The 9,333-nt window shown below is 29.2% G+C and overlaps 1 protein-coding gene across 1 annotated transcript in view; it reads right to left on the reverse strand.

Moving 5' to 3' along the window:
* LOC123297442 (dystroglycan) overlaps positions 1–6,126 on the reverse strand; it is a 33,493-nt gene extending 27,367 nt beyond the window's left edge. The window contains exon 1 of the mRNA XM_044879105.1: positions 6,063–6,126. The gene's annotated coding sequence lies outside the window, so the exon portion shown is untranslated. The remainder of the gene's footprint in view (positions 1–6,062) is intronic.
* Positions 6,127–9,333: the final 3,207 nt, after the last annotated feature.

Below are 9,333 nucleotides of genomic sequence, written 5' to 3' on the forward strand. Positions count from 1 at the left end.
TGCCTCCAGTATTTTGACATTAAAAATCGTAAGCAGTATGTAAATTCCACCATGAGAGCGTTTTAAATGACTTTCTGTCATCGATAAATTATTATCTTAGACATTTTAAGTTTTTTTATGCGTCCTTACTCCGTTTCAGCATAATATTTATAAGATTTAAGTAATTTTTTTTCTCCCTCGTCGGTAATAAAGTGATGTGGGATTTTAGTGTTAAAAAATGTATATAAACAAATAATAAATTATAATAAAGTAAATAAACTGAAATAAATGAGTAAATGACTTAACATACAAAATATATAGTTACACTCTTCATTTAATATCTTTTTAAATCGAAGTCCGAGGAAATGAGTTTAGGTAATATTTTGGATATTTAAATTTAAGAGTCCAACACAAGAAAATCAATTTTAAAACAGGTTTCTTTTCATCTTAAAAAAGGGCGCAGTTTTAATCGGCAAATAAACATAAAGTTAAGGTAACAGAATAATTTTTTTGCAAATTGGTATTTTCCGCTAACACGCGTTACGTCAGGTATCAGGATACAACGTCATTTATTATAAATAAAATCTAATGGATTAAAAAAACAATCAGAAAAAATGAAACATATTTGATTTTTATTGAGTCCCCATTATCAAGACTTTATTGAATTTAAGTCCAAGGGACAGCACGCTTTTTATTAAATGATCAATACATACTTGAAACTTCGTGAGTGGTTTCCTTTTGGTGAGTCTATCAAAGTTTCTACAACTTTTTTCGAAAGGGTTGCATTTTCAAATGTGCATGATTACGTCATATTTAAGCTATTGGTCTGAAAAAACGCAGCAAGGAATTTTTCGGACACTGATCACGTGATAACATTAACAACTATTAAACAATTCAGTAAAAGTGAACCGCGTATGTATTGAAAAACAAAAATGCTTAAGTATGGCATTGTTCGAGGTGGTAGACATAAACAAGCTCATCGATGCAATGTTTTTGTCGGGCAAATATTTCATTGCTAAATAATTATTAAAGTTGTCAAGTGGTTACAGAGTCCGACAAAGTTCCTGCTGCGTTTTTTCAAGCAGATGCTCATTTGAAAACGCAGCGATTTTGAAAAAAATCGTAGAGAGAAAAGGAAGCCATTGATGAAGTTTAAGTATGCATTGATCATTTAACAAAAAGGGTTCTGCCTCACGGACTATTTATAATTGATTAAAAAGTAGTAATTTTGAAACGTTCAATTTCCTTGCGCTCCCTCCATAATAATTTTAATAATTCATCAGGCGTAAAAAGGTTTTGGTTCAAACAAATTTAAAGTACTTAATTTTTTTTCTAATGGCATTGATTATAACTGACAAAGTAATAAAACAAGCAGAAGCTCAAAAAAAAAACTGCAAGTGTGACTAGGTTGTAAGTATGTATCGCGATTCAAGTGGTTTTCATTTTCACCTTGTTAACCTCGAAATATTTTTTATTTTCACAACGAAAAAAAAAAAATGTTTTGATAAATCTATGTTTATACATATACCTATCTATAAATATCTCTATATTTGTACAACAAGAAATGGATTTCTAGAAAATGTCGAAAAAAAAAAACATACATATAGAAAATAAATCATTAGTAAATACCTACCGAACAAATATAACGACCCTTATATATCACATCGGCGATATTAAATATAAAGGTCATTAGAGGTGAGTACTTCAATTCGATATATTTCGCCTTAGGTGTACACTGTACATTCATTCATACGTTTATATCTACCGATCAAATTTATGTAATAGTAGATATTAAAATATTTTTATGTGTTATGTTCGATATTTAACATGCATATTTGATTCATTTAAAAAAAAAATATTAATATAAATGTTTGAAAAATTTAATAAAAATATTTACAAGCTGTCGTCTCCTTAACATTTTGTTTTATAACATCATATGAAATTTTTACAAATGGCCTGATTTTAGAATATGGTCTAATTTGCTACCGAAAAATTAAGAATAATAAGCGTTCTTTAAGAAAATTGATGGTGAAATTGTACAACTATAGCAGTAGACTACAAGCCCATGCTGAAATTTTCGGATGAAATGACCCACCAGGAATCGTGTTGAAAAAGATGCTCCTATATGTAAACGTTTTATGGCGTAATTTTTTCGCGGTACAGGTAATAATATGAATGTCACACTCCTGCACCACCAAATGTGTACGGCGTTGCTGCATACTAACTCTGTATAAGTATTCTAAGCGAATTACATAATTTCCGTACAGAAATAAACATGTATAGCATCGGAAATTGACAAAAGATTTGTTAACTTCCGATACCGAAGTTACCGGATTTATTTCTGTATGGTATTTATGTAATTCACTTCAAAAACCTACGCAGAGTAAGTACCTAGCCACCCCGTACATTTGGTGGTGCAGGGATGAGACAGCGAGGGGTGTGACATACATATTCTCATCTGTATCGGGCAAAAGTTACGCCATGATGCTTAAACTTACTTTTTCATATAGGAGCATCTTTTTCAACATGATTCCTGATGGATCATTTCAACCGCATTCCTGATGGGTCATTTCAATTTCAGAATGGGCTTATGGTCTACAGAGTTCGATAATCGGAACTTTCCACACCACTTTCTTCCAATCATTCAATAATAATATTGTTTGTTTGTGTATACATCTAATGATTCATTGTTTTGATTCTAAAAACACAATAGCATCATAATAACACGTATTCATTGCTGTGTGTACAGTCTGGTTTAAATCCATACATTCCAATGCTGTTTTTGTAATGATTTATTTTATTTACGATGAATTTTTCCATACCATCTCAGTAATTCTAACAAATCTGGGAATCGGAAAACGCCTGGTTTATATATTGAATCTCGATTATCGAAAGTTACACCGATTTCCGATCTCCAGGATCCAATACCTCGAGAAATCATTTTTTTCTTATAATATAAAGAATGTTTTGTGTATGGATATCGCTAAGTACAATAGCCAAACGCTCAGTTCAGCCAAACGCAATCAATGAGACATTTAACTACTAGTGTTTTAGTAGTAGCCGAGGAAAAATCATAGGAAGAAAAGTCCAAGACACGTTAATTTCACGAAAGTGAGAACTGAGGCGTAGGATAGAATTACGTGAGTCCTAATCATAAATTCCCACCTAATTTTGATTGTTTTTTTGTATACAGGATGATTTAAGTTGAAACATCATTTAATACTTATTTTTCTTGATAAGTAAATCAATAAGTTCAACGTGCGTTGTGCAACAATATTTAACCATGCTAAATTAAAAACTTTAAATTAAGATATGCCCAGATAAAAAAAAACCATTGATTAGAAATAAAATATGAATAATGGGAAAGGATAAGATTTACGTCAAGGTATTAATCATGTTATTAACAATAATAACAGAGATTAACTTTTGCATAAAAAGGTTTCTAACAGTTTGTTTATTAAAGTCATAGGTTGCGGAGATCTACAATGAGTAAATATATATCTACACCATACCTATACCATACCTTATATTTCACTAGTGAATAAAAATGTATATATTTTGTTCGTGAAAATTCATGAAATTTGCATTACAAAAAAAAAAGCAAAAAGCACTTTGTGGTTAAAATAACTGTTGAGGTTCGCAGTGCACGTCACAAAAACAATGGATATATTTTGTTTGTTATTAATTTAGTGTAAAATTGTTAAAATAAATGATTCTAATTGAAATTTTATTACAAAGCACATTCATGTATAGTAGATTCAAAAATACCAACAAGCAAGCTCGATTTATTTATACCAGCTAGCGAACTACTGAGAAGCATTTTAAATGTCTCATTTTAATTTAAATCTGAATAGAATTTGCATATATTTTTAAACCAATTATATGCAGACAAGCATTTTTATAGTGGTAATAAAAATTAGTAGAACAATTATTGTGCTAATAAAAATATTGCATACATAGCGCAATTAACAACTTGTTCTTTGAAAACTGTGCGAAAAAAAAAATTACGGAAAATAATAAAAAATATTTTGTTTTGATGCAATTAAAATATATGTTTAATTAATTTCATATACTCCTTGCATTTTTTAGAACTGCAAATACCTTTTAAATATATATTGTCGGATGGATATCAAGCTAGTTTTTTCAAAAAAGGCACAGAACAAAACCTAACAATGTCATAGCATTGTTTCACTAAAAATTTATTGAATTGGGTGACCAGGGGTTAGTTGGATCACAGTCTTTAGTGAAATATGTCAATTCATGCACGGTTACTGGATTTTTTGTTTATTACGGTTGTCTAACTGGATGCAAAAAAATGTTGAATCGATTGTAAAACCGAAAAGAAAATTTTGGGTACGACATTGATGAAAAGGTAGATGGATTGTTCATCGGATCGTGATGTTTAAAATATTTGTTTAAATACGTCAGAATTCAAGAAATTTTTTATATAATGGAAAGAGAAATTTGGATAAAGATTTAGAGAAAAATGTTTTATTTTCTGATAAATTGATATTTTCATTATCGATGCGTATAAGTTTTCTAGGCTTTTTTCTTGTTTCTAATATCAAAGCATAATATCTTAATAGGGTAAAATAATTATTCAAAAATATAGTTAGTTATCCCGGTTTTCTAAAAATTACAACCTTATATACAGTTGTAAAAAATACAACCTGAATAATTTGAGCTATATGAGTGTTCTTTGTTTGAATGGGTTTTTAACGCTTTTAATTATATAAAATATGTATATAAAGCTTCTTTTGAACAATTTCATTTTATATGTTATTAAATCTCATAAAATTTGTTTCTAATGAGGTTATTCATATTATATAATGAATATGAATATTAAAGTATATTGAAAATAATAAATTTAAATAGGAAGTTGATAATTTGCAGGTAGCTTCAAATAGTGGTCTTGTGAAATATTCTCGAAAAACGAAAAAAATTTATGGAACATTCTTTCGAAAATTTTCGAAAAACCAAGTAAATAGTGGCCGAATCGATTACAATATATCAAAGAAAACTTTGGATATGAATCATCAAGAATTAGTAAAAAACGGCCACCATGTTGTGGTTTTTTAAAATCTTCTAATTTGTAAAAAAAAAAATGCACGCACTGATATTCAACCCTTTCTATACAATGTATTTCAACAATTAACTCAGTTAATTGTTTGTTTTCACTTGTTTTTTTTATAGAAAATCAGGTATGGGCACAGACTAACACATTCAGTGTCGGTGTATTAAAATTTTTAAATTCAGTATGAAAATTGTTAAATATAAAATTGTTTGTTACCCAGTTCAAATTGAATTTATACTGTCGTCTTGTCATGAAACAGACGAGTCAGACGAACTTACATTAATGTACAAATAAAACGTATTATTATTGTCTAAAGCAATTTTTAAATGTTCTTTTTAAGGATGTACGAGCGTCAAGACAATTTTAAATAAAAAGCTTGATTTTCTTATATGAAGTTGGATTAAGTCTAAATCAATTGTGAAAATTTTAGAGGGAGGGGAGTTTCCCGATTATTTAAAAAAGTAAATGACTACAAAAGTAGGCATACTTAACATAGATGGATGATATGATTTCATAGATTTCTCCAAAACTAGCCAGTGGAAATTAAAAAAAATTATTTAAATTAAATTTAAAACCTGAATAAATTATTGAAAATAAAAAAATTGTGCTCGACTAATTAAGGATGTCCGAGCACGGTAGTGGGGACACAAATTTAATTTAAATATGTATATTTCAAGTTTGATGGTGAATTATGCTATAACTTGACAATATAAGACGAAAAGTAAGAATAAAATTTTGCGATATCTGGAGTAATTTTCAAAATATCTAAAATTGAAAATTTTGTTTACTTATTTAGCTTTCGATATTTCGAAAACTAAGGCAGATATCGAAAAAGTTTATTCTTATTTTTCATCTACATTCATGATGTTATAACAAAATTCATCATCAAAGTTAACAATAAGGTAGAAATAATTTCAGCCTTGCCTTGGTGCTTGTACTACCTTAACATTGGCATACTGGAAAGAAAATAATCTGTGTTGTAAAGTAAAACCTACTTATAACAACTAACCTTTAAATATATTATAAAGTATCTCAACATTGTACAACAACCAGATTCCGGATAATGTCGTCTGATCAACATAACATAAATAACAATCGTTTTATTACTATATATGAACGATATGTACACACTGCACAAGCACAGTCAGAACACTTACTCACTCTACTAACAAATAGCCACAATAATAAAAATAATAATAACAACACAAGCTGCAAGCCCAAGTAATAAGAAAAGCAATAATGCGAACACTCACTGCACGACTCCGGTTATTATTGTTTACTGAATAACATAGATAAATGTGTGTTTGTCATCATATTATAAACGAAAGACAATTACCAATCTAGTTGCTTCTTAGAGTTCCGTATCACTCAAGTAGAAAATCAATTATGATGATTGTACAAATAAGGTAGATTCGGCGCTCCCACCAAAAAGTTATGTATATGATTGTACTTTAATCAAAAAGACCCTTTTAAATAATGTATTATATCGAAGTTTTTATTTGCTTATGCTTTGTGTACACAATATTTCATTTGATTATTTTTGGATATGAGTGAGATATTATATAAGTGTCTTTTTCTGGTAAAAAAATTAACAAAATCACCCCTAAATCTTTAAGGCTGTTCTATACACATTTTTGACTAGCATGAAATCATTCTTTATAAGTTTTTTAAGTGAAAAGTTAAGAATCCTCTTAAACACTTTGAATTGGTGAAAATAAATTTATAAAGAAAAGCGGCTTCCCAGAAAAGAATGGTTGAATTTAGAATAGAATTTCAAGCACTGCGATTATACTCTTTTCTCTATTGATTTGAAATTTGGAGATGTTATAGGTATTGATATTTTACCTGCCCCAGGTACCCGGGGCAGGTAAAATTTTCCCAATTTTCATTGTTAGACCACCCAGGGCAGGTAGAATATGAATACCTATAACATTTCCAAATTTCAAATCGATAGAGCAAAGAATATAATCGCAGTGCTTGAAATTCAATTGAAACTTTAACCATTCTTATCTGGAAAACCATTTTTCTTTATGATTTTTTTTCCACTAAGAAAGTTTTTAAAAAAAAATTATATAGTTTCACGCCAATCAAAAATGTGTATAGAACAGCTTTAAGTAAAAATCAGGGCACATTTTTTTGGAATTAGGTAACCTGATAACACTCAGGAAAAACGCTATTGATTATCATAGGAGCTTTTCGCGTACGTGGCTCGGAAAATTGTTTATTGAATCACGGGCTTTAAGTGCAAATTTGTTTTTCTCATATTCTAATAAGAAGATCAACAAAAAATAGAAACAAAATAATTTTTCGGCATTTACCAACATACTAAAAATTGTACCTAACTTAAGGTAAGTATTTTTTTAGGGTAGATACAGCGCTCCCATAAAAGAAATTAAAATTTACAACCCTGTATGAATAGCTTATTATTTCCTTTTCTTGAATATAAGTGAGATATTATACAGGTGTCTTTTTCTGATATACACAGCACCATATTAATATTTCCTAAATTTGTGATGGATTTTTTTCCCTAATTTTTTTATAAGCTTTTATTCATCGTTTCATATTTGCATCTTTGTTATTAAATTTGGAAACAGTTCCGTGCTTAAATTTTGCATAAGGTTTTTTTTTTTTTTTGGGATAGTGGTGACAAACGAAATGGTGATATTTTATAATTATTAATCTAGAATACGTACGAAATAAGAAATAATAGGTTGGCTGATAAGTCCCCGGTCTGACACATAGATGGCGTCGCTAGTATTAAATGCATATTATTTTTATATAGTACCAACCTTCAAATGATTCGTGTCAAAATTTGACGTCTGTAAGTCAATTAGTTTGTGAGATAGAGCGTCTTTTGTGAAGCAACTTTTGTTATTGTGAAAAAAATGGAAAAAAAGGAATTTCGTGTTTTGATAAAATACTGTTTTCTGAAGGGAAAAAATACAGTGGAAGCATAAACTTGGCTTGATAATGAGTTTCCGGACTCTGTATTTTTTCCCTTCAGAAAACAGTATTTTATCAAAACACGAAATTCCTTTTTTTCCATTTTTTTCACAATAACAAAAGTTGCTTCACAAAAGACGCTCTATCTCACAAACTAATTGACTTACAGACGTCAAATTTTGACACGAATCATTTGAAGGTTGGTACTATATAAAAATAATATGCATTTAATACTAGCGACGCCATCTATGTGTCAGACCGGGGACTTATCAGCCAACCTGTTATGGTGGAGGCTCCGTGAAAAAATAAATTGTAGAGAAATTAAATTTGTTTTTAGTTAAATTTATTAGAAAATTGAAACAAAACGAATTTAAAACAGCGAGGAGTTATTTATTAACAAAATGAATGATTTAAAAGAGTAATAAAGTTTTCCTCACCCGGATTCGAATTAAGCTTGAATAAAAGCTATAGTTTCCTAAACAATTTCAGCAGAAATAAAGAAAAATTACTCATGGATGTTTATGTACGTGTCACTTTCGGAACTTTTCGAACCACTTGTTTTTGTTCGCGCATAATTTCATTACTTAAGGTAGTATGAGCGCCAAGGCAAGTTTAGACTTGTACTTTAACTATTACTTCAACTTTTTCAAATAATAATTAAATTTTTCGATATCTGACTTGGTTTTCGGATTACTCAAGATATCGATAAATTGTATTCTTACTTTTCGTTTTATATGTCAAGTTTTAACATAATTAACCATCAAAATTAAAAAAAAATATATTTTTTAATTTGTGTCCCCATTACCGTACTTATATACCGTGCTTAATTAGTCGAAAAAACGGTTTTTTTTTTTTTGTTGTTTTTAATAATTTATTAAGGTTTATCTTTAATTTAAATAGTTTTTTTTAGCATTTGGCACTACTTAATTTCCACCGACTTGTTTTGGAGAAAGGAAAACATATCAACCATTTACCATTTTCCCATAAAACCAAGATTAAATGTATCTACTTTTAAAGTCACTTATTTATTTAAATAATCGGGCAACCTCTCCCCTTAATTTTCAGAATTGATTAAGGCTTATTCCAACTTCATATAAAAAAAAATCATGCCTTTTATCCAAAATTGCCCTGGCGCTTGTACATCCTTAACGAAACAATTTATATATTTGTATTTATTAAACTCAACAATATTATTCGATTTGTAATTGAATTAGTATTCAATACAATGATCACTTTTTGCAATATTATTCTGTATTATGTTTAGCTTTAGAGCTAGCTAGTTGCCTGTAATGCCTGTATGCCTGCCTCTGTGTGTGCCCTTGCTATTGATGCATTCA

Source organism: Chrysoperla carnea, chromosome 4 (assembly GCF_905475395.1).
Source record: "Chrysoperla carnea chromosome 4, inChrCarn1.1, whole genome shotgun sequence".
Classification (NCBI taxonomy): Eukaryota; Metazoa; Arthropoda; class Insecta; order Neuroptera; family Chrysopidae; genus Chrysoperla; species Chrysoperla carnea.